This window comes from Ranitomeya imitator, chromosome 4 (genome assembly GCF_032444005.1).
Source record: "Ranitomeya imitator isolate aRanImi1 chromosome 4, aRanImi1.pri, whole genome shotgun sequence".
Taxonomy (NCBI): domain Eukaryota; kingdom Metazoa; phylum Chordata; class Amphibia; order Anura; family Dendrobatidae; genus Ranitomeya; species Ranitomeya imitator.
In genome coordinates, this window is record NC_091285.1 from 500688023 (window position 1) to 500712172 (window position 24150).

Genomic DNA, 24150 nt, shown 5'->3' on the forward strand with positions numbered 1-24150 from the left:
ACGAGGAAAAAGCTAACATATTAAACACCTTCTTCTCCACGGTATTCACGGTGGAAAATGAAATGCTGGGTGAAATCCCAAAAAACAATGAAAACCCTATATTAAGGGTCACCAATCTAACCCAAGAAGAGGTGCGAAACCGGCTAAATAAGATTAAAATAGATAAATCTCCGGGTCCGGATGGCATACACCCACGAGTACTAAGAGAACTAAGTAATGTAATAGATAAACCATTATTTCTTATTTTTAGGGACTCTATAGCGACGAGGTCTGTTCCGCAGGACTGGCGCATAGCAAATGTGGTGCCAATATTCAAAAAGGGCTCTAAAAGTGAACCTGGAAATTATAGGCCAGTAAGTCTAACCTCTATTGTTGGTAAAATATTTGAAGGGTTTCTGAGGGATGTTATTCTGGATTATCTCAATGAGAATAACTGTTTAACTCCATATCAGCATGGGTTTATGAGAAATCGCTCCTGTCAAACCAATCTGATCAGTTTTTATGAAGAGGTAAGCTATAGGCTGGACCACGGTGAGTCATTGGACGTGGTATATCTCGATTTTTCCAAAGCATTTGATACCGTGCCACACAAGAGGTTGGTACACAAAATGAGAATGCTTGGTCTGGGGGAAAATGTGTGTAAATGGGTTAGTGACTGGCTTAGTGATAGAAAGCAGAGGGTGGTTATAAATGGTATAGTCTCTAACTGGGTCGCTGTGACCAGTGGGGTACCGCAGGGGTCAGTATTGGGACCTGTTCTCTTCAACATATTCATTAATGATCTGGTAGAAGGTTTACACAGTAAAATATTGATATTTGCAGATGATACAAAACTATGTAAAGCAGTTAATACAAGAGAAGATAGTATTCTACTACAGATGGATCTGGATAAGTTGGAAACTTGGGCTGAAAGGTGGCAGATGAGGTTTAACAATGATAAATGTAAGGTTATACACATGGGAAGAAGGAATCAATATCACCATTACACACTGAACGGGAAGCCACTGGGTAAATCTGACAGGGAGAAGGACTTGGGGATCCTAGTTAATGATAAACTTACCTGGAGGAGCCAGTGCCAGTCAGCAGTTGCCAAGGCAAACAGGATCATGGGGTGTATTAAAAGAGGTCTGGATATACATGATGAGAGCATTATACTTCCTCTGTTCAAATCCCTAGTTAGACCGCACATGGAGTACTGTGTCCAGTGTTGGGCACCGGTGCTCAGGAAGGATATAATGGAACTAGAGAGAGTACAAAGGAGTGCAACAAAATTAATAAAGTGGATGGGAGAACTACAATACCCAGATAGATTAGCGAAATTAGGATTATTTAGTCTAGAAAAAAGATGACTGAGGGGCGATCTAATAACCATGTATAAGTATATAAAGGGGACAATACAAATATCTCGCTGAGGATCTGTTTATACCAAGGAAGGTGACGGGCACAAGGGGGCATTCTTTGCGTCTGGAGGAGAGAAGGTTTTTCCACCAACATAGAAGAGGATTCTGTACTGTTAGGGCAGTGAGAATCTGGAATTGCTTGCCTGAGGAGGTGGTGATGGCGAACTCAGTTGAGGGGTTCAAGAGAGGCCTGGATGTCTTCCTGGAGCAGAACAATATTGTAACAACAATTATTAGGTTCTGTAGAAGGACGTAGATCTGGTGATTTATTATGATGGAATATAGGCTGAACTGGATGGACAAATGTCTTTTTTCGGCCTTACTAACTATGTTACTATGTTACTATGTTACTAATGGAAAACAGAAGAATTAACTGAATAGAACAGCAAAATAAGCAATTGTAAGTGCATAGTACCATATAATATGATTCCAATATATTAAAAATATAAAAATTTGGATGGGAGTATTTCTTTAATGATGAATTGTCAAGTTTGAACGTTTTCCCCTATCTATAGAACAATAATTTTCTCATCTCTGGGGTTGCTATCTCCGTAGCCCCAATAAATCTGATAATCAGGACTTTGAAGACCCCTGCTTAATGGAACAGAGGCGGAGGTAGATCATGTGTGCTGTCGAACAATTCATTATATTGGGAGTGCCTAAGATCATCCGAGTGCAACAATCAACAAGTGTGAATGACTGACTATCCTTCCCTTCACAGAGAGGTCTTAAGAGTCTTGGTTCTTGGGATAGCTATGGGCAACTGTGGTTGGACCAACAGCAATAAGAAAGTTATCTCTCTCTACTGAATAGAGGATAACTTCCAAATTTAACCCTTTCAAGACCTTAGACGTACACATACATCCAAGTTGGGAAGGACTTCCCCACTTTGGATGTATGGATACGTCCTGGCAATTATGCGAGTACAGGTTCTGTGCACTCTGTGCAAGCACAATCGCCGCCGGGTGTTCAGCGTATCTCACAGATGACACCCAGCTCTCACTGACAGACCAGCACAACTCCCGGAAGTTTAACCCCCTCGATATCAATCGCAGTATTTAGAAGGCAGTGAGAGGGAGGAGGCTCCCTTTTCCCTCTGATCGGCCCCCCGCGAGGGGCTGATCACTGCTATGGTGACTCTGTGTTTTCATCACGACATCTGGATAACCAGCGCTAGCAAGCTCATTAGATCATGGGCAGTGTATGGTCTAACAAGCTTGCGTCAGTGCAGCACTGACTGTTTATAAAGCATAATAAAACTTGTGCATTGCAATGCTTTATAAAGCAATCAAACCTCAAAAAGTGAAAGTCCCATAAAGGCACTAAGTAAAAAAGTAAAAAAAAAATCTTTATCCTGCTCTCCATGCTGAGCACCAAAACAGGAGTTTCCGTGTAAATCTCTGAAATATGTGATTCAGACACAATACCTGGTGGAAGATTCCCTATAATGAGGCAGATGGAGTCCCTTTGGATGTCGTTTTTAGGCATGCATAAAAATGCCGCGGCCAGAGTTTTGTACACCTCAGAAAAAAAGGACTCCTGAACAGAGGCCAGACAGAGTCCAGACTAACAATACTGCCTATCCCTAATTTTAAACTTCTGCTCAAGATGCTCCCCACACATCTAGATAAATTCCTTATGGGGCTTAGTTTCAAAAGTTCTGTCACTTGTGGGGGGTTTTCACTGTTTAGAAACATCAGGGGCTCTCCAAATACAATTTTGTGTCCGTTATCGATTTCAGCTTTTTTTGTGTTCAAAAAGTCAAATGGTGCTCCTTCTCTTCCGATTTTTGTCATGCACCCAAACAGTAGTTTGTCCCCACATATCAGGTATCTGTGAACTCAAGAAAAATTGCACGACAAATTTGGGGGTCCATTTTCTCCTGTTATGTTTGTGAAAACAGAAAATTGGGGGCTAAAGTAATTTTTTGTGAAAAAATGTAAAGTGTTCATTTTTTCCTTCCACATTCCATTAATTCCTGTGAAGCACCTAAAGTAAATAAAGTTCTTGAATGTGGTTTTGATGACTTTGAGGGGTGCAGTGTTTAGAATGGTACCACTTTGTGTATTTTCTGCCATATAGGCATCCCAAAGTCACTTTAAATGTGATGTGGTCCCTAAAAAAATGGTTTTGTTAATTTTGTTGAAAAAATTTGAAATTGCTGATCAAATTTTAACCCTTATAACTTCCTAAAAAATGCTTTAAAAATGATGCAGATATAAAGTAGATACAAGTGCTTCTCACTAAATTAGAACATCATCAAAAAGTTAATTTATTTCAGTTCTTCAGTACAAAAAGTGAAACTCATATATTAAATAGAGTCATTACAAACAGAGTGATCTTGTCACGCCGTCAACGGCGATAAAGGGGCAGGACGGCGTACTAGGACCCACACCTGTCCCTGCCACTATAATGGGGCCCTGACTTTCCCTTATCTCAGGGGTACCTATAATGGATAGGAGGCCTGAGCCACCAGCGTATCCCTGTCTTCTGTGCAGGCCCTATCAGTGGCCCCCTCCCCCCCAAGGGAGGTGGACTGCACCAGTGTATAAATACGACAATTAAACAGGGTATGCAGACAAGGTAACTAAAATCTCAAACTCACCAAATGCTCACACAACCACAGAGGAAACACAGAGAAGGGAAGAAAAGGAAAAAACTAGGAAGGAAAACAGGTTTAACATGCAACCAAAACAGCAGACACCAATCTCTGTAAATAAACCTCCAAGCTCCTAATACCACGCTTCTTCCCACTTCAAGCCAGGCAGCAGAACTGATCACTGACAACAGTTGTAGTCAAAGCTCAGTCTATATAGGAGCAGAGATTACAAAAACCAAATCAGCTGAGAGACCAAGCTCTCAGTAACTTCAGTAACAAGGTTTAACTCCTGCCCTGCTGGCACAAGACAGCCAGGTCAGAATTCAGGAGACGAGCTTCTGTTCATCGTGTGTGAACGAGGCCCAGAGCGCTGCGGTTCTCTGGGACCTCTCTGTCACAGTAGCCCCGTGACAGATCTATTAGGCTATGTTCACATTTGCGTTGTTGGGCGCAGCGTCGTCGATGCAACCAACAACGCATTACACAACGCTGCGCTTTTTGACGCATGCGTTGTCATAAAGTACTAATGTTCATGCATTTTGACGCAGGGAAAACGCTACAAGTAGCGTCGTCCGCGCCCTGTCTGGTGCGTCAAATTGACGCATGCGTCGTAAAACACAATACAACGCATACCGGCACATGTCCATGCGCCCCCCATGTTAAAGATAGGGCGCATGACACATGCGTCGGTATGCGTCGATGACGCTGCGCCCAACACCGCAAATGTGAACATAGCCTTACAAGTGTTTATTTCTGTTAGCGTTGATAATTATGGCTTACAGCAAATGAAAACCTAAAAGTCATTTTCTCTGTAAATAAGAATACTTTATAACACCAGCTTGAAAAATTATTTTAAAATCCGGAATGTTGGCCTACTGAAATGTATGTTCAGTAAATTATTATTATTATTTATTATTATTATAGTGCCATTTATTCCATGGCACTTTACATACTGTATGAGGAGGGGCATACATAATAAAAACAAGTACAATAATCTTAAACAATACAGGTCACAATTGGTACAGGAGGAGAGAGGGCCCTGCCCATGAGGGCTCACAATTTACAAGGGATGGGTGAGGATACAGTAGGCGAGCGTAGAGCTGATCGTGCAGTGGTTTAGTCGATCGGTGAATACTGCAAGTTTTAGGCTTGTCATAAGAGGTGGGTCTTCAAGTTCTTTTTGAAGGTTTCGATGGTAGGTGAGAGTCTGATATGTTGTGCTAGAGAGTTCCAGAGTAGGGGTGATGCGCGAGGGAAATCTTGTATGCGATTGTGGGAAGAAGAGATAAGAGGGGAGTAGAGAGAAGGAGATCTTGTGAGGATCGGAGGTTGCGTGCAGGAAAGTACCAGGAGACGAGGTCACAGATTAATGGAGGAGACAGGTTGTGGATGGCTTTGTATGTCATGGTTAGGGTTTTGTACTGGAGTCTCTGGGCATGGGGAGCCAGAGAAGGGATTGACAGAGGGGAGAGGCCGGGGAATAGCAGGGGACAGGTGGATTAGTTGGGCAGCAGAGTTTTGAATAGATTGGAGGGGTGCAAGAGTGTTAGAGGGAATGCCACAGAGTAGGTGGTTACAGTAGTCGAGGCGGGAGATGATGAGGGCATGGCCTAGGGTTTTTGCATATTCTTGGTTTAGCAATGTACAGATCCGTGAAATATTTTTGAGTTGAAGGTGGCAGGAAGTGGAAAGGGCTTGGATATGTGGTTTGAAGGAGAGATCAGTGTCAAGGATTACTCCCAGACAGCAAGCTTTTGGGACTGGGGAGAGTGGGCAGCCATTTACTGTAATGGATATGTTTGTTGGGAGGGTTCCGTGAGATGGGAGAAAGATGATGAGTTCTTTTTTGCCCATGTTAAGTTTTAGAAATCTAGAGGAGAAGAAGTATGAAAAACATTAGACTCGAACAAAGAAGACCCAGGAAAACATACTCAGAATGGAGGTAAGAACATTTCTAAAACAATCCACAGCGAGGAGATTGGAACAAAACAAAATCCTCTAAACTGCATGCTCGCAAATGCCAGAAGCCTGACAAACAAGATGGAAGAACTAAAAGCAGAAATATCTACAGGTAACTTTGACATAGTGGGAATAACCGAGACATGGTTAGATGAAAGCTATGACTGGGCAGTTAACTTACAGGGTTACAGTCTGTTTAGAAAGGATCATAAAAATCAGAGAGGAGGAGGGGTTTGTCTCTATGTAAAGTCTTGTCTAAAGTCCACTTTAAAGGAACCTGTCACCCCGAAAATCGCGGGTGAGGTAATCCCACCGGCATCAGGGGCTTATGTGCAGCATTCCATAATGCTGTAGATAAGCCCCCGATGTTACCTGAAAAAGGAGAAAAAGACGTTAGATTATACTCACCCAGGGGCGGTCCCGCTGCTGGTCAGGTCGGATGAGCGTCTCCGGTCCTCTCCGGCGCCTCCTATCTTCTTTCCATGACGTCCTCTTCTGATCTTCAGCCACGGCTACGGCGCAGGCGTACTTTGCTCTGCCCTGTTGAGGGCAGACAAAGTACTGCAGTGCGCAGGCGCCGGGCCTCTGACCTTTCCGGCGCCTGCGCACTGCAGTACTATCCTCTGCCCTCAAGAGGGCAGAGCAAAGTACGCCTGCGCCGGAGCCGTGGCTGAAGATCAGAAGAGGACGTCATGGAAAGAAGATAGGAGGCGCCGTAGCGGACCGGAGACGCCCATCCGACCTGACCAGCAGCGGGACCGCCCCTGGGTGAGTATAATCTAACGTCTTTTTCTCCTTTTTCAGGTAACATCGGGGGCTTATCTACAGCATTACAGAATGTTGCAGATAAGCCCCTGATGCCGGTGGGATTACCTCACCCGCGATTTTCGGGGTGACAGGTTCCCTTTAAGGGAGGATATTAGCGACGGGAATGAAGATGTCGAGTCCATATGGGTCGAAATTCATGGAGGGAAAAATGGTAACAAAATTCTCATTGGGGTCTGTTACAAACCCCCAAATATAACAGAAATCATGGAAAGTCTACTTCTAAAGCAGATAGATGAAGCTGCAACCCATAATGAGGTCCTGGTTATGGGGGACTTTAACTACCCGGATATTAACTGGGAAACAGAAACCTGTGAAACCCATGAAGGCAACAGGTTTCTGCTAATAACCAAGAAAAATTATCTTTCACAATTGGTGCAGAATCCAACCAGAGGAGCAGCACTTTTAGACCTAATGCTATCTAATAGACCTGACAGAATAACAAATCTGCAGGTGGTCGGGCATCTAGGAAATAGCGACCACAATATTGTACAGTTTCACCTGTCTTTCACTAGGGGGACTTGTCAGGGAGTCACAAAAACACTGAACTTTAGGAAGGCAAAGTTTGACCAGCTTAGAGATGCCCTTAATCTGTTAGACTGGGACAATATCCTCAGAAATAAGAATACAGATAATAAATGGAAAATGTTTAAGAACATCCTAAATAGGCACTGTAAGCGGTTTATACCTTGTGGGAATAAAAGGACTAGAAATAGGAAAAACCCAATGTGGCTAAACAAAGAAGTAAGACAGGCAATTAACAGTAAAAAGAAAGCATTTGCACTACTAAAGCAGGATGGCACCATTGAAGCTCTAAAAAACTATAGGGAGAAAAATACTTTATCTAAAAAACTAATTAAAGCTGCCAAAAAGGAAACAGAGAAGCACATTGCTAAGGAGAGTAAAACTAATCCCAAACTGTTCTTCAACTATATCAATAGTAAAAGAATAAAAACTGAAAATGTAGGCCCCTTAAAAAATAGTGAGGAAAGAATGGTTGTAGATGACGAGGAAAAAGCTAACATATTAAATACCTTCTTCTCCACGGTATTCACGGTGGAAAATGAAATGCTAGGTGAAATCCCAAGAAACAATGAAAACCCTATATTAAGGGTCACCAATCTAACCCAAGAAGAGGTGCGAAACCGGCTAAATAAGATTAAAATAGATAAATCTCCGGGTCCGGATGGCATACACCCACGAGTACTAAGAGAACTAAGTAATGTAATAGATAAACCATTATTTCTTATTTTTAGGGACTCTATAGCAACGGGGTCTCTTCCGCAGGACTGGCGCATAGCAAATGTGGTGCCAATATTCAAAAAGGACTCTAAAAGTGAACCTGGAAATTATAGGCCAGTAAGTCTAACCTCTATTGTTGGTAAAATATTTGAAGGGTTTCTGAGGGATGTTATTCTGGATTATCTCAATGAGAATAACTGTTTAACTCCATATCAGCATGGGTTTATGAGAAATCGCTCCTGTCAAACCAATCTAATCAGTTTTTATGAAAAGGTAAGCTATAGGCTGGACCACGGTGAGTCATTGGACGTGGTATATCTCGATTTTTCCAAAGCGTTTCATACCGTGCCGCACAAGAGGTTGGTACACAAAATGAGAATGCTTGGTCTGGGGGAAAATGTGTGTAAATGGGTTAGTAACTGGCTTTGTGATAGAAAGCAGAGGGTGGTTATAAATGGTATCGTCTCTAACTGGGTCGCTGTGACCAGTGGGGTACCGCAGGGGTCGGTATTGGGACCTGTTCTCTTCAACATATTCATTAATGATCTGGTAGAAGGTTTACACAGTAAAATATCGATATTTGCAGATGATACAAAACTATGTAAAGCAGTTAATACAAGAGAAGATAGTATTCTGCTACAGATGGATCTGGATAAGTTGGAAACTTGGGCTGAAAGGTGGCAGATGAGGTTTAACAATGATAAATGTAAGGTTATACGCATGGGAAGAAGGAATCAATATCACCATTACACACTGAATGGGAAACCACTGGGTAAATCTGACAGGGAGAAGGACTTGGGGATCCTAGTTAATGATAAACTTGCCTGGAGCAGCCAGTGCCAGGAAGCAGCTGCCAAGGCAAACAGGATCATGGGGTGCATTAAAAGAGGTCTGGATACACATGATGAGAGCATTATACTGCCTCTGTACAAATCCCTAGTTAGACCGCACATGGAGTACTATGTCCAGTTTGGGGCACCGGTGCTCAGGAAGGATATAATGGAACTAGAGAGCGTACAAAGGAGGGCAACAAAATTAATAAAGGGGATGGGAGAACTACAATACCCAGATAGATTAGCGAAATTAGGATTATTTAGTCTAGAAAAAAGACGACTGAGGGGCGATCTAATAACCATGTATAAGTATATAAAGGGACAATACAAATATCTGGCTGAGGATCTGTTTATACCAAGGAAGGTGACGGGCACAAGGGGGCATTCTTTGCGTCTGGGGGAGAGAAGGTTTTTCCACCAACATAGAAGAGGATTCTTTACTCTTAGGGCAGTGAAAATCTGTAATTGCTTGCCTGAGGAGGTGGTGATGGCGAACTCAGTCGAGGGGTTCAAGAGAGGCCTGGATGTCTTCCTGGAGTAGAACAATATTGTATCATACAATTATTAGGTTCTGTACAAGGACGTAGATCTGGGGATTTATTATGATGGAATATAGGCTGAACTGGATGGACAAATGTCTTTTTTCGGCCTTACTAACTATGTTACTATGTTACTATGTTAGGGTGGTGATATTTGGTCCAGAGATGTAGATCTGCGTGTCGTCAGCATAGAGATGATACTGAAAACCGTGAGATTCTATGAGCTGCCCCAGGTCAAAAGTGTAAATGAAGAAAAGCAGGGGCCCTAGGACTGAACCTTGCGGGACTCCAACAGATAGGGGGTGAGGAGAGGAGGTAGTGTGTAAGTGAGAGATGCTGAATGTCTGGTCTGTTAGGTGTGACAAGATCCAGGATATGGTCAAGTCTGTGATGCCAAGGGATGAGAGGGTCTCTAATAATAGGGAATGGTCCACTGTGTCAAACACAGAGGACAGGTCCAGGAGGAGGAGGACAGAGTAGTGTCGCTTGCTCTTGGCGGTTAAGAGGTCATTGGTGACCTTAGTTAGGGCAGTTTCAGTAGAGTGGTGTGACCAAAAGCCTGATTGTAAGCGGTCGAAGAGGGAGCAGGAAGAGAGACGGGCGGACAGTTCAAGATAGATGTGTTGTTCCAGTAGTTTTGAGGCATAGGGGAGAAGTGATATGGGGCGATAGGTAGTCACAGGGCTTTTTGAGGATAGGTGTGATTGAGGCATGCTTAAAGCTTGAAAGGAAAACATCAGTTTTTAGTGATAGGTTGAAGAGGTGGGTTAGGGTTGGGATAAAGACTGTGGCGAGGTTTGGGATAAAGTGGGATGGGAACGGGTTAAGTGCACATGTGGTGAGATGCAAATGCACTCAATGCTTTGTCGGGGCTCCTTTTGCATCAATTACTGCATCAATGCGGCATGACATGGAAGCGATCAGCCTATAGCACTGCTGAGGTGTTATGAAAGCCCAGGTTTCTTTGACAGCAGCCTTCAGCTAGTCTGCATTGTTGGGTCTGGTGTCTCTTATCTTCCTCTTGACAATACCCAGTAGATTCTATGTGGGGATAAGGTCAGGCTAATTTGGTGGCCAATTAAGCACAGTGACACTGTTGTTTTTAAACCATGTATTGGTACTTTTGGCACTGTGGACAGGTGCCAAATCCTGCTGGAGAGTGAAATTTCCATCTCCAAAAAGCTAGTCGGTAGAGGGAAGCATGAAGTGCTATAAAATTTCCTGGTAAACGAATGTGCTTACTTTAGTCTTGATAAAACACAGTGGACCTACACCAGCAGATGACATGGCTCCCCAAATCTTCACTGATTGAGGAAACTTTATGCTAGACTTCAAGCAGCTTGGATTGCATGCCTCCCCATTCTTCTTTAAGAATCTGGGACCTTAATTTCCAAATGAAATGCAAAATTTTCTTTAATCTGAAAACCACACCTTGGACTACTGTGCAACAGTCCAGTTCTTTTTCTCCTTGGACCAGGTAAGATGCTTCTGGCATTGTCCATTGGTCATGAGTGACTTGACACAAGAAATGCGACACTTGTAGCCCATTTCCTGGATACGTTTGTGTGTGCTGCCTCTTGAAGCAATGACTACAGCAGCACTCCACTCCTTGTGAATCTCCCCCAAATTTTTAAATGGACTTTTCCAAACAATCCTTTCAAGGCTGCAGTTATTCCAGTTGCTTGTGCACCTTTTTCTGCCACAATTTTTCCTACCACTCGACTTTCCAATAATATGCTTGGATACAGCACTCTATGAACAGCCAGTTTCTTTAGCAATGGCCTTTTGTGGCTTACCCTCTTTGTGGAGCATGTCAATGACTGCCTTCTCGACATCTGTCAAGTCAGCAGTCTTCCCCATTATTTTGGAGCCTACTGAAACAGACTAAGGGACCTTTTTAATGCTTAGGAAGTCTTTGCAGGTGTTTTTGTTAGTTATTCTAATTTACTGAGATAATGACTTTTGAGTTTTCATTGGCTGTAAGCCATAATCCTCAACATTAACAGAAATAAACACTTGAAATAGATCACTCTGTTTGTAATGGCTCTATACAACAGTGTTCCCCAACGTCGGTCCTTAAGAGCCACCAACAGGTCATGTTTTCAGGATTTCCTTAGTATTACACAGGTGATACTTGCATAAGCTGGACGGGCAAAAATCCCATCACCTGTGTAATAAAGCTAAGGAAATCCTGAAAACATGATCTGTTGGTGGCTCTTGAGGGCCGGAGTTGGGGAACACTACTATATAATATATGTGTTTCACTTTTTGTATTGAAGAACTGAAATATATTAACTTTTTGATGATATTCTAATTTAGTGAGAAGCAAATGTTTGTGTTAAATGTTATTTATTAATCACTTTGTGTAACATAACTCTCTAGTTTAAGAATTAAATCTTTGAAAATTGAGACACTTTCAAATTTTTTGCCAAATTTCCTATATTTTAAAAAATAAAAGCAAGTTTTATCTAACAAATTTTACCACTATCCTGTTGTATAAGAAAAAACATTCGCAGAATAAATTGGATTTGATGAATCGTTCCATAGTTATTACCACAAAATATTGCACTGGTCAAAATTGGTCTGGTTATGAAGGTGAAAACTGACTGAGGGTGCAGGAATTAAAGATTAACTGTTGTTTTAATGTTTATTTTGTAAATCGATAGTACATATGAAAATGAGAAACTTTGCAATGTGTATTATCAGAAAAATCTGCTTCTTTTTCCTTACAGGGCTGATCATTCATTTCAAAATTCTCAATTCTTGATTAGTATCTGCATAAAATGAAGACAGATATTTACATTACTGAAAAAGATGATGATGGGTACTCTTTAAGAATACCTCTTTAAATTATATAATTTGGTCTGTCTTAAGTAACCACTAGAGGGCCCTCATTGTTCCGTAAATACATGTTTGTGGTTGCAAGCAGACAGAATTGTATTGTTTCAAAAGTAGTTAAATCATATGAAGCCATGGTGCATAGCTGGAATTTGGAATCCAGTCAATGGATTGCAACATCTGAATGGTAATGCCCTTGGAGCGCCCGCTAGGCCCGTGGGGTACTTGGGAAGAGTCCAACGGTTCTTCAGGGAGTTGTCACGACAGCAGCCACCCGGTCTGTGGCCCTGGACGTCCAAGAAAATTGAAATGAAGGGGAATAAAGTTTATAGGGGATTAGTTTGTGACACCACACATGGTGTTTAGTAGGGTTGAGCGAAACGGGTCGTTCATTTTCAAAAGTCGCCGACTTTTGACAAAGTCGGGTTTCATGAAACCCGATCCGACCCCTGTGCGGGGTCGGCCATGCGGTACGCGACTTTCGCGCCAAAGTCGCGTTTCAATGACGTGAAAAGCGCCATTTCTCAGCCAATGAAGGTGAACGCAGAGTGTGGGCAGCGTGATGACATAGGTCCTGGTCCCCACCATCTTAGAGAAGGGCATTGCAGTGATTGGCTTGCTGTCTGCGGCGTCACAGGGGCTATAAAGAGGTGTTCCCGCCGACCGCCATCTTACTGCTGCTGATCTGAGCTTAGGGAGAGGTTGCTGCCGCTTCGTCAGAAGCAGGGATAGTGTTAGGCAGGGTCCATTAACCACCAAACCGCTTGTGCTGTAGCGATTTCCACTGTCCAACACCACCTTCGGTGTGCAGGAACAGTGGAAGCTACATTTTTTTTTTTTTTCTCAGCGCTGTAGCTCATTGGGCTGCCCTAGAAGGCTCCCTGATAGCTGCATTGCTGTGTGTACGCCGCTGTGCAAACCAACTGCTTTTTTCAAAGCACAAATCCTGTTGTTCTGCACAGCTATCTTGTTTGTTTGTCCACACTTTTTATTTAATTTGTGCATCAGTCCACTCCTTATTGCTGCCTGCCATAACTGGCTGAGATTACTGCAGGGAGATAGTAATTGAAGGACAGTTCCTTTTTTTTTTTTGTGGGAGATTAAGATTGGCATTTCTGCTAGAGTGCCATCCCTGTGTGTGCCATCTCTCACTCAGTGGGCCATAGAAAGCCTATTTATTTTTTTGCTTGATTTGGGTTCTAAATCCTACCTGAAAAAATCACTACATCAATCAGTGGGAGAAAAATATTGGCCTCAGGGCTTGTGTGCCACTCCTGACTCCTGTGTGTGCCATCTCTCACTCAGTGGGCCATAGAAAGCCTATTTATTTTTTTTTGCTTGATTTGGGTTCTAAAATCTACCTGAAAAAATCACTACATCAATCAGTGGGAGAAAAATATTGGCCTCAGGGCTTGTGTGCCACTCCTGACTCCTGTGTGTGCCATCTCTCACTCAGTGGGCCATAGAAAGCCTATTTATTTTTTTGCTTGATTTGGGTTCTAAAATCTACCTGAAAAAATCACTACATCAATCAATGGGAGAAAAATATTGGCCTCAGGGCTTGTGTGCCACTCCTGACTCCTGTGTGTGCCATCTCTCACTCAGTGGGCCATAGAAAGCCTATTTATTTTTTTTGCTTGATTTGGGTTCTAAAATCTACCTGAAAAAATCACTACATCAATCAGTGGGAGAAAAATATTGGCCTCAGGGCTTGTGTGCCACTCCTGACTCCTGTGTGTGCCATCTCTCACTCAGTGGGCCATAGAAAGCCTATTTATTTTTTTGCTTGATTTGGGTTCTAAAATCTACCTGAAAAAATCACTACATCAATCAATGGGAGAAAAATATTGGCCTCAGGGCTTGTGTGCCACTCCTGACTCCTGTGTGTGCCATCTCTCACTCAGTGGGCCATAGAAAGCCTATTTATTTTTTTGCTTGATTTGGGTTCTAAAATCTACCTGAAAAAGTCACTACATCAATCAGTGGGAGATAAATATTGGCCTCAGGGCTTGTGTGCCACTCCTGACTCCTGTGTGTGCCATCTCTCACTCAGTGGGCCATAGAAAGCCTATTTATTTTTTTGCTTGATTTGGGTTCTAAAATCTACCTGAAAAAATCACTACATCAATCAGTGGGAGAAAAATATTGGCCTCAGGGCTTGTGTGCCACTCCTGACTCCTGTGTGTGCCATCTCTCACTCAGTGGGCCATAGAAAGCCTATTTATTTTTTTGCTTGATTTGGGTTCTAAAATCTACCTGAAAAAATCACTACATCAATCAGTGGGAGAAAAATATTGGCCTCAGGGCTTGTGTGCCACTCCTGACTCCTGTGTGTGCCATCTCTCACTCAGTGGGCCATAGAAAGCCTATTTATTTTTTTGCTTGATTTGGGTTCTAAAATCTACCTGAAAAAATCACTACATCAATCAGTGGGAGAAAAGTATTGGCCTCAGGGCTTGTGTGCCACTCCTGACTCCTGTGTGTGCCATCTCTCACTCAGTGGGCCATAGAAAGCCTATTGATTTTTTTGCTTGATTTGGGTTCTAAAATCTACCTGAAAAAATCACTACATCAATCAGTGGGAGAAAAATATTGGCCTCAGGGCTTGTGTGCCACTCCTGACTCCTGTGTGTGCCATCTCTCACTCAGTGGGCCATAGAAAGCCTATTTATTTTTTGCTTGATTTGGGTTCTAAAATCTGCCTGAAAAAATCAGTACATCAATCAGTGGGAGATAAATATTGGCCTCAGGGCTTGTGTGCCACTCCTGACTCCTGTGTGTGCCATCTCTCACTCAGTGGGCCATAGAAAGCCTATTTATTTTTTTGCTTGATTTGGGTTCTAAATCCTACCTGAAAAAATCACTACATCAATCAGTGGGAGAAAAATATTGGCCTCAGGGCTTGTGTGCCACTCCTGACTCCTGTGTGTGCCATCTCTCACTCAGTGGGCCATAGAAAGCCTATTTATTTTTTTGCTTGATTTGGGTTCTAAAATCTACCTGAAAAAATCACTACATCAATCAATGGGAGAAAAATATTGGCCTCAGGGCTTGTGTGCCACTCCTGACTCCTGTGTGTGCCATCTCTCACTCAGTGGGCCATAGAAAGCCTATTTATTTTTTTGCTTGATTTGGGTTCTAAAATCTACCTGAAAAAATCACTACATCAATCAGTGGGAGATAAATATTGGCCTCAGGGCTTGTGTGCCACTCCTGACTCCTGTGTGTGCCATCTCTCACTCAGTGGGCCATAGAAAGCCTATTTATTTTTTTGCTTGATTTGGGTTCTAAAATCTACCTGAAAAAATCACTACATCAATCAGTGGGAGAAAAATATTGGCCTCAGGGCTTGTGTGCCACTCCTGACTCCTGTGTGTGCCATCTCTCACTCAGTGGGCCATAGAAAGCCTATTTATTTTTTTGCTTGATTTGGGTTCTAAAATCTACCTGAAAAAATCACTACATCAATCAGTGGGAGAAAAATATTGGCCTCAGGGCTTGTGTGCCACTCCTGACTCCTGTGTGTGCCATCTCTCACTCAGTGGGCCATAGAAAGCCTATTTATTTTTTTGCTTGATTTGGGTTCTAAAATCTACCTGAAAAAATCACTACATCAATCAGTGGGAGAAAAATATTGGCCTCAGGGCTTGTGTGCCACTCCTGACTCCTGTGTGTGCCATCTCTCACTCAGTGGGCCATAGAAAGCCTATTGATTTTTTTGCTTGATTTGGGTTCTAAAATCTACCTGAAAAAATCACTACATCAATCAGTGGGAGAAAAATATTGGCCTCAGGGCTTGTGTGCCACTCCTGACTCCTGTGTGTGCCATCTCTCACTCAGTGAGCCATAAAAAGCCTATTTATTTTTTGCTTGATTTGGGTTCTAAAATCTGCCTGAAAAAATCAGTACATCAATCAGTGGGAGATAAATATTGGCCTCAGGGCTTGTGTGCCACTCCTGACTCCTGTGTGTGCCATCTCTCACTCAGTGGGCCATAGAAAGCCTATTTATTTTTTTGCTTGATTTGGGTTCTAAATCCTACCTGAAAAAATCACTACATCAATCAGTGGGAGAAAAATATTGGCCTCAGGGCTTGTGTGCCACTCCTGACTCCTGTGTGTGCCATCTCTCACTCAGTGGGCCATAGAAAGCCTATTTATTTTTTTTGCTTGATTTGGGTTCTAAAATCTACCTGAAAAAATCACTACATCAATCATGGGAGAAAAATATTGGCCTCAGGGCTTGTGTGCCACTCCTGACTCCTGTGTGTGCCATCTCTCACTCAGTGGGCCATAGAAAGCCTATTTATTTTTTTTGCTTTATTTGGGTTCTAATATCTACCTGAAAAAATCACTACATCAATCAGTGGGAGAAAAATATTGGCCTCAGGGCTTGTGTGCCACTCCTGACTCCTGTGTGTGCCATCTCTCACACAGTGGGCCATAGAAAGCCTATTGATTTTTTTGCTTGATTTGGGTTCTAAAATCTACCTGAAAAAATCACTACATCAATCAGTGGGAGAAAAATATTGGCCTCAGGGCTTGTGTGCCACTCCTGACTCCTGTGTGTGTTTCATCTCTCACTCAGTGGGCCATAGAAAGCCTATTGATTTTTTTGCTTGATTTGGGTTCTAAAATCTACCTGAAAAAATCACTACATCAATCAGTGGGAGAAAAATATTGGCCTCAGGGCTTGTGTGCCACTCCTGACTCCTGTGTGTGCCATCTCTCACTCAGTGGGCCATAGAAAGCCTATTTATTTTTTTGCTTGATTTGGGTTCTAAAAAATACCTGAAAAAATCACTACATCAATCAGTGGGAGAAAAATATTGGCCTCAGGGCTTGTGTGCCACTCCTGACTCCTGTGTGTGCCATCTCTCACACAGTGGGCCATAGAAAGCCTATTGATTTTTTTTGCTTGATTTGGGTTCTGAAATCTACCTGAAAAAATCACTACATCAATCAGTGGGAGAAAAATATTGGCCTCAGGGCTTGTGTGCCACTCCTGACTCCTGTGTGTGCCATCTCTCACTCAGTGGGCCATAGAAAGCCTATTTATTTTTTTGCTTGATTTGGGTTCTAAAATCTACCTGAAAAAATCACTACATCAATCAGTGGGAGAAAAATATTGGCCTCAGGGCTTGTGTGCCACTCCTGACTCCTGTGTGTGCCATCTCTCACTCAGTGGGCCATAGAAAGCCTATTTATTTTTTTGCTTGATTTGGGTTCTAAAATCTACCTGAAAAAAATCACTATATCAATCAGTGGGAGAAAAATATTGGCCTCAGGGCTTGTGTGCCACTCCTGACTCCTGTGTGTGCCATCTCTCACTCAGTGGGCCATAGAAAGCCTATTTATTTTTTTGCTTAATTTGGGTTCTAAAATCTACCTGAAAAAATCACTACATCAATCAGTGGGAGAAAAATATTGGCCTCAGGGCTTGTGTGCCACTCCTGACTCCTGTGTGTGCCATCTCTCACTCAGTGGGCCATAGAAAGCCTATTGATTTTTTTGCTTGATTTGGGTTCTAAAATCTACCTGAAAAAATCACTACATCAATCAGTGGGAGAAAAATATTGGCCTCAGGGCTTGTGTGCCACTCCTGACTCCTGTGTGTGCCATCTCTCACTCAGTGGGCCATCGAAAGCCTATTTATCTTTTTGCTTGATTTGGGTTCTAAAATCTACCTGAAAAAATCACTACATCAATCAGTGGGAGAAAAATATTGGCCTCAGGGCTTGTGTGCCACTCCTGACTCCTGTGTGTGCCATCTCTCACTCAGTGGGCCATAGAAAGCCTATTTATTTTTTTGCTAGATTTGGGTTCTAAAATCTACCTGAAAAAATCACTACATCAATCAGTGGGAGAAAAATATTGGCCTCTGGGCTTGTGTGCCACTCCTGACTCCTGTGTGTGCCATCTCTCACTCAGTGGGGCATAGAAAGCCTTTTTTTTTTTTTTTTAATTTGGTTTCTAAATTGTCCTTGAAAAAATCATTTTATGTTATTTGGTTTCTAAATTCTTCCTGAAAAAATCATTTTATTTTATTTTGTTTCTAAAGTCTCCCTGAAAAAAAAATAAAAAATAAAACAGTGGGAGATTAATATTGCCCTTTCTGCTTGTGTGCCATTCTTGACTCCTGGGTGTGCCATCTCTCTCTCTCTCTCTCTCAAATTGTGGGCCATAGAAAGCCTATTTATTTTTTTGCTTGATTTGGGTTCCAAAATCTACCTGAAAAAATCACTACATCAATCAGTGGGAGAAAAATATTGGCCTCTGGGCTTGTGTGCCACTCCTGACTCCTGTGTGTGCCATCTCTCACTCAGTGGGGCATAGAAAGCCTTTTTTTTTTTTTTTTTTTTTAATTTGGTTTCTAAATTGTCCTTGAAAAAATCATTTTATTTTATTTGGTTTCTAAATTCTTCCTGAAAAAATCATTTTATTTTTTTTTGTTTCTAAAGTCTCCCTGAAAAAAAAAAAAAAAATAAAACAGTGGGAGATTGATATTGCCCTTTCTGCTTGTGTGCCAGTCTTGACTCCTAGGTGTGCTATCTCTCTCTCTCTCTCTCTCTCTCTCAAATTGTGGGCCATAGAAAGCCTATTGATTTTTTTGCTTGGTTTGGGTTCCAAAATCTACCTGAAAAAATCACTACATCAATCAGTGGGAGAAAAATATTGGCCTCTGGGCTTGTGTGCCACTCCTGACTCCTGTGTGTGCCATCTCTCACTCAGTGGGGCATAGAAAGCCTTTTTTGTTTTTCTTTTTTTTTTTTTTTGGTTTCTAAATTGTCCTTGAAAAAATCATTTTATTTTATTTGGTTTCTAAATTCTTCCTGAAAAAATCATTTTATTTTATTTGGTTTCTAAATTCTTCCTGAAAAAATCATTTTATTTTATTTTGTTTCTAAAGTCTCCCTGAAAAAAAATAAATAAAAAAATAAAACAGTGGGAGATTAATATTGCCCTTTCTGCTTGTGTGCCAGTCTTGACTCCTGGGTGTGCCATCTGTCACTCAGTGGGCCATAGAAAGCCTTTTTTTGTTTTTTTATTTGGTTTCTAAATTCTTCCTGAAAAAATCATTTTTTTTTATTTTGTTTCTAAAGTCTAAAGTGGGAGATTAATATTGACATTTGTGCTTGAGTGACAGTCCTGCGTGTGTGGCATCTCTGTGATTTGGTGCCACAGAAAACAGAGTGTGTAACATTGTGCCTGATTTTCCTTGTGGTCTCACCAACCTGTAAAGGGATATTGAAATCATACTGAAGTTATAGGTCACCGTGTAAGTTGTTTGACAGCAACAAATAAAGTTACTTTGGTTAAGTTTTTAAAACAATGAGGAAGTCTGGTGCAAGAGGTCGTGGCCGTGGGCGTTCATTGTCAGCTGGTAATGATGGTAGTGGTAGTGGAGCATCAGGTGGTCGTGGGAAAAAAAATATTCCACCTAAGTCTGGAGCTGTGGAGCCAGGTTCGTCGTCTGGCTACACAAGGCCTCAAACGCTCTCTTTTCTGGGAGTAGGAAAACCGCTTTTAAAGTCGGAGTAGCAACAGCAAGTTTTGGCTTACCTTGCAGACTCAGCCTCTAGCTCTTTTGCCTCCTCTTCTGAAACTGGTAAATGTAAAAGCAGCGCGTCGCTTGTGGATGTTCACGGTCAGGGACAAGTCGCTTCCTTGTCCTCTTCAGCAAAAACAACAACAAGAGAGAAGGATGCAGCAGGCGACACAACGGGTTACTCCATGGAGCTCTTTACACATACTGTCCCTGGCTTAGAAAGTGAAACACTTAACAGGCCATGCCCATTACAAGTAGATTCTGACATGGAGTGCACTGATGCACAGCCACAGCCTGACTACTATGCTGGTCCTTTGACTCAGACCACAACATTGCCCTCTCAGGGTACTGATCCACAATCAGACCCTGATGAGACTATGTTGCCCCGTCACGAACGCTATACCACTTACCGACACGGTGACACAGACGAAGTTGCACACGAGCTAGAAGAGGAGGTAATAGATGACCCAGTTGTTAACCCCGATTGGCAGCCATTGGGGGAACAGGGTGCAGGCGGCAGTAGTTCAGAAGCGGAGGTGGAGGAGGGGCCGCAGCAGGCATCAACATCGCAACAGGTTCCATCTGCCGGGCCCGTATCTGGCCCAAAACGCGTGTCAAAGCCAAAACCTGTTGGAGGACAGCGTGGCCATCCGGTTAAAGCTCAGTCTGCAATCCCTGAAAAGGGATCCGATGCTAGGAAGAGTGCAGTCTGGCATTTTTTTAAACAACATCCAATTGATCAGCGCAAAGTCATCTGTCAAAAATGTTCAACTAGCTTAAGCAGAGGTCAGAATCTGAAAAGTCTAAATACAAGTTGCATGCATAGACATTTAACCACCATGCATTTTCAAGCCTGGACTAACTACCAAACGTCCCTTAAGGTTGTAGCTCCCTCGGCCAATGAAGCTAGTCAGCAACGCAACATCCCTTCCGTCACTGTAAGGCCACCATTTTCCGCACCACCGGCAGTATCTGTGCAGGTTTCTTTGCCAGCCAAAAACAGTCAGGGTCAGGGAATCACCAGTTTTGTAGGAGGAAATATTGCATCTAGGGCACCGGCGGAAATAATACCGTCTCCAACCGTCTCTCAGTCTGCCATGTCCACCGGCACACCCGCAAGTTCCACGATCTCCAGCTCTCCAGTCCAGCTCACCCTACATGAGACTCTGGTTAGAAAAAGGAAGTACTTATCCTCGCATCCGCGTACACAGGGTTTTAACGCCCACATAGCTAGACTAATCTCGTTAGAGATGATGCCCTACCGGTTAGTTGAAAGTGAAGCTTTCAAAGCCCTGATGGAGTACGCTGAACCACGCTACGAGCTACCCAGTCGACACTTTTTTTCCAGAAAAGCCATCCCAGCCCTGCACCAGCATGTTAAACAGCTCATCGTCCATGCACTCAGGCAATCTGTGAGTACAAAGGTGCACCTGACTACAGATGCATGGACCAGTAGGCATGGCCAGGGACGTTACGTGTCCATCACGGCACACTGGGTGAATGTGGTGGATGCAGGGTCCACAGGGACATCAATTTCGGGACAGTTGTGCCTAGCCCACGGTCTAGGAAACAGTTGGCTGTAGGCGTTCGCACCCCCTCCTCCTCCTCCTCGTCCTCCTGCAGAAGCGACAGCTCTTCCACAGACCGCAGTCGGCCAACCACTCCATCGGCAGCTGACACTGTTGCACACCAGTTGTCCCATTATGGGCCAGCTACTGGCAAGCGTCAGCAGGCTGTATTGGCTATGAAGTGTTTGGGCGACAACAGACACACCGCGGAAGTTCTGTCCGAGTTCTTGCAACAAGAAACGCAGTCGTGGCTGGGCACAGTAGATCTTGAGGCAGGCAAGGTAGTGAGTGATAACGGAAGGAATTTCATGGCTGCCATCTCCCTTTCCCAACTGAAACACATTCCTTGCCTGGCTCACACCTTAAACCTGGTGGTGCAGTGCTTATTGAAAACTTATCCTGGGTTCTCCGACCTGCTCCTCAAAGTGCGTGGACTTTGCTCACATATCCGACTATCGCCTGTACACTCCAGCCGTATGCAGACCTATCAGCGGTCTTTGAACCTTCCCCAGCATCGCCTAATCATAGACGTTGCAACAAGGTGGAACTCAACACTGCACATGCTTCAGAGACTGTGCCAACAGAGGCGGGCTGTTATGTTTTTGTGGGAGGATACACATACACGGGCAGGCAGTAGGATGGCAGACATGGAGTTGTCAGGTGTGCTGTGGTCGAAGATACAAGACATGTGTCAAGTCCTTCAGTGTTTTGAGGAATGCACACGGCTGGTTAGTGCAGACAACGCCATAATAAGCATGAGCATCCCCCTAATGTGTCTGCTGATGCAAAGTTTGACGCACATAAAGGATCAGGCGTCTGCACCAGAGGAAGAGGAAAGCCTTGATGACAGTCAGCCATTGTCTGGTCAGGGCAGTGTACAGGACGAGGTAGCGGGCGAAGAGGAGGTGGAGGACGAGGAGGATGATGGGGATGAGTATATTTTTAATGAGGAAGCTTTCCCGGGGGCACTGGAAATTGGTGGCGTGGCAAGGCCGGGTTCTGGTTTTTTGAGGGACACAAGTGACGTAGATTTGCCTGAAACTGCCCCTCAACCAATCACAACTGCAGATTTGACAACTGGAACTTTGGCCCACATGGCGGATTATGCCTTACGTATCCTCAAATGGGACACACGCATTACTAAAATGATGAACGATGATGATTACTGGTTGGCCTGCCTCCTTGATCCTCGCTATAAAGGCAAATTGCAAAATATTATGCCACATGAGAACTTGGAACTAATATTAGCAACCAAACAATCAACTCTTGTTGACCGTTTGCTTCAGGCATTCCCAGCACACAGCGCCCGTGATCGTTCTCACATGAGCTCCAGGGGGCAGCAGATCAGGAGTGTTAGGGGTGCACACATCAGAAGTGGCGTTGGACAGAGGGGTTTTCTGACCAGGTTGTGGAGTGATTTTGCTATGACCGCAGACAGGACAGGTACTGCTGCATCAATTGAAAGTGACAGGAGACAACATTTGTCCAGTATGGTTACTAACTATTTTTCATCCCTTATCGATGTTCTCCCTCAACCGTCATTCCCATTCGATTACTGGGCATCAAAATTAGACACCTGTCCAGAATTGGCAGAATATGCATTGCAGGAGCTTGCTTGCCCGGCAGCTAGTGTCCTATCAGAAAGAGTATTCAGTGCTGCAGGTTCAATATTAACTGAAAAAAGGACTCGTCTGGCTACCCAAAATGTTGATGATCTAACATTCATTAAAATGAACCACAACTGGATTTCGAATTCTTTTGCCCCACCTTGCCCGGCAGACACCTAGCTTTCCTACGAAAAGCTCTTGCCTGTGGACTACTGTGAATTTCTTTTCTAATGTCTAATTTGCTGCAGCTGATTGTCCAGCATACGACATGTTTACACCTCCCTAAATGGCCAAACTCCCCACACGGGGCCGTGGTATCGCGACTTGGCGCAAGCACCCGTGAGAGTGCTGTTTGTCTGAAGAGGTGGGTGTGCCCGCTTTTGGTCGACGGCACTGCCACTGGGTCCCTCATAGTACAATAAAGTGTCTCTGGCGGTGGTGGTGCGCACCCAACGTCAGACACACTGTTGTAACATGAGGGGCCCTGGGCCTGTACCGCCGTCCACAAGAGAGTTCACCCACCCCCAGGTCAAACATTGCTCTGCCACTTCCACAATTATCTCTCACACTTCCACCAATGTTTAGACTATGCGCTGACATCCTTCCATTCCTGCCACTGACAATACCATTGTGTTGACATGTATAATGGTACTTAACATAGTCAGGGGCAGTGTCCTCTATTTACCCAAGTAAAAACTTAGCGCCAAATTAGTAGGTCAGAAACAACGCAGAGGATCCCACCCCTGTACCTAAAGATTGCACCCTTTAGTGTTTTCGCTGGATTTTAATGTGAGACATTCACATTTATGTATTGTTTTGGACTACTAACTGGCAGACACTCATTACAATCATCCTCCGCTGACCAGGCCACTGCTGGCCGTGTTCACCTGGAACCAATTTAAAATTGCCTACAGCCATATGTTATGTTAGGCCTTTGATGCCTGTCTGCGGTCACTCCTTCCACTAGGCCTCCACTGACCAGACCACTGCTGCCCGTGTACCCCTGGAACCAATTATAAAGTGCCTACAGCCCAATTTTTTTATGTTAGGCCTTCGAAGCCTGTCTGCGGTCCCTCCTTCCACTAGGCCTCCACTGACCTGTCTACTGCTGCCCGTGTACCCCTGGAACCAATTATAAAGTGCCTACAGCCCAATTTTTTTATGTTAGGCCTTCGAAGCCTGTCTGCGGTCC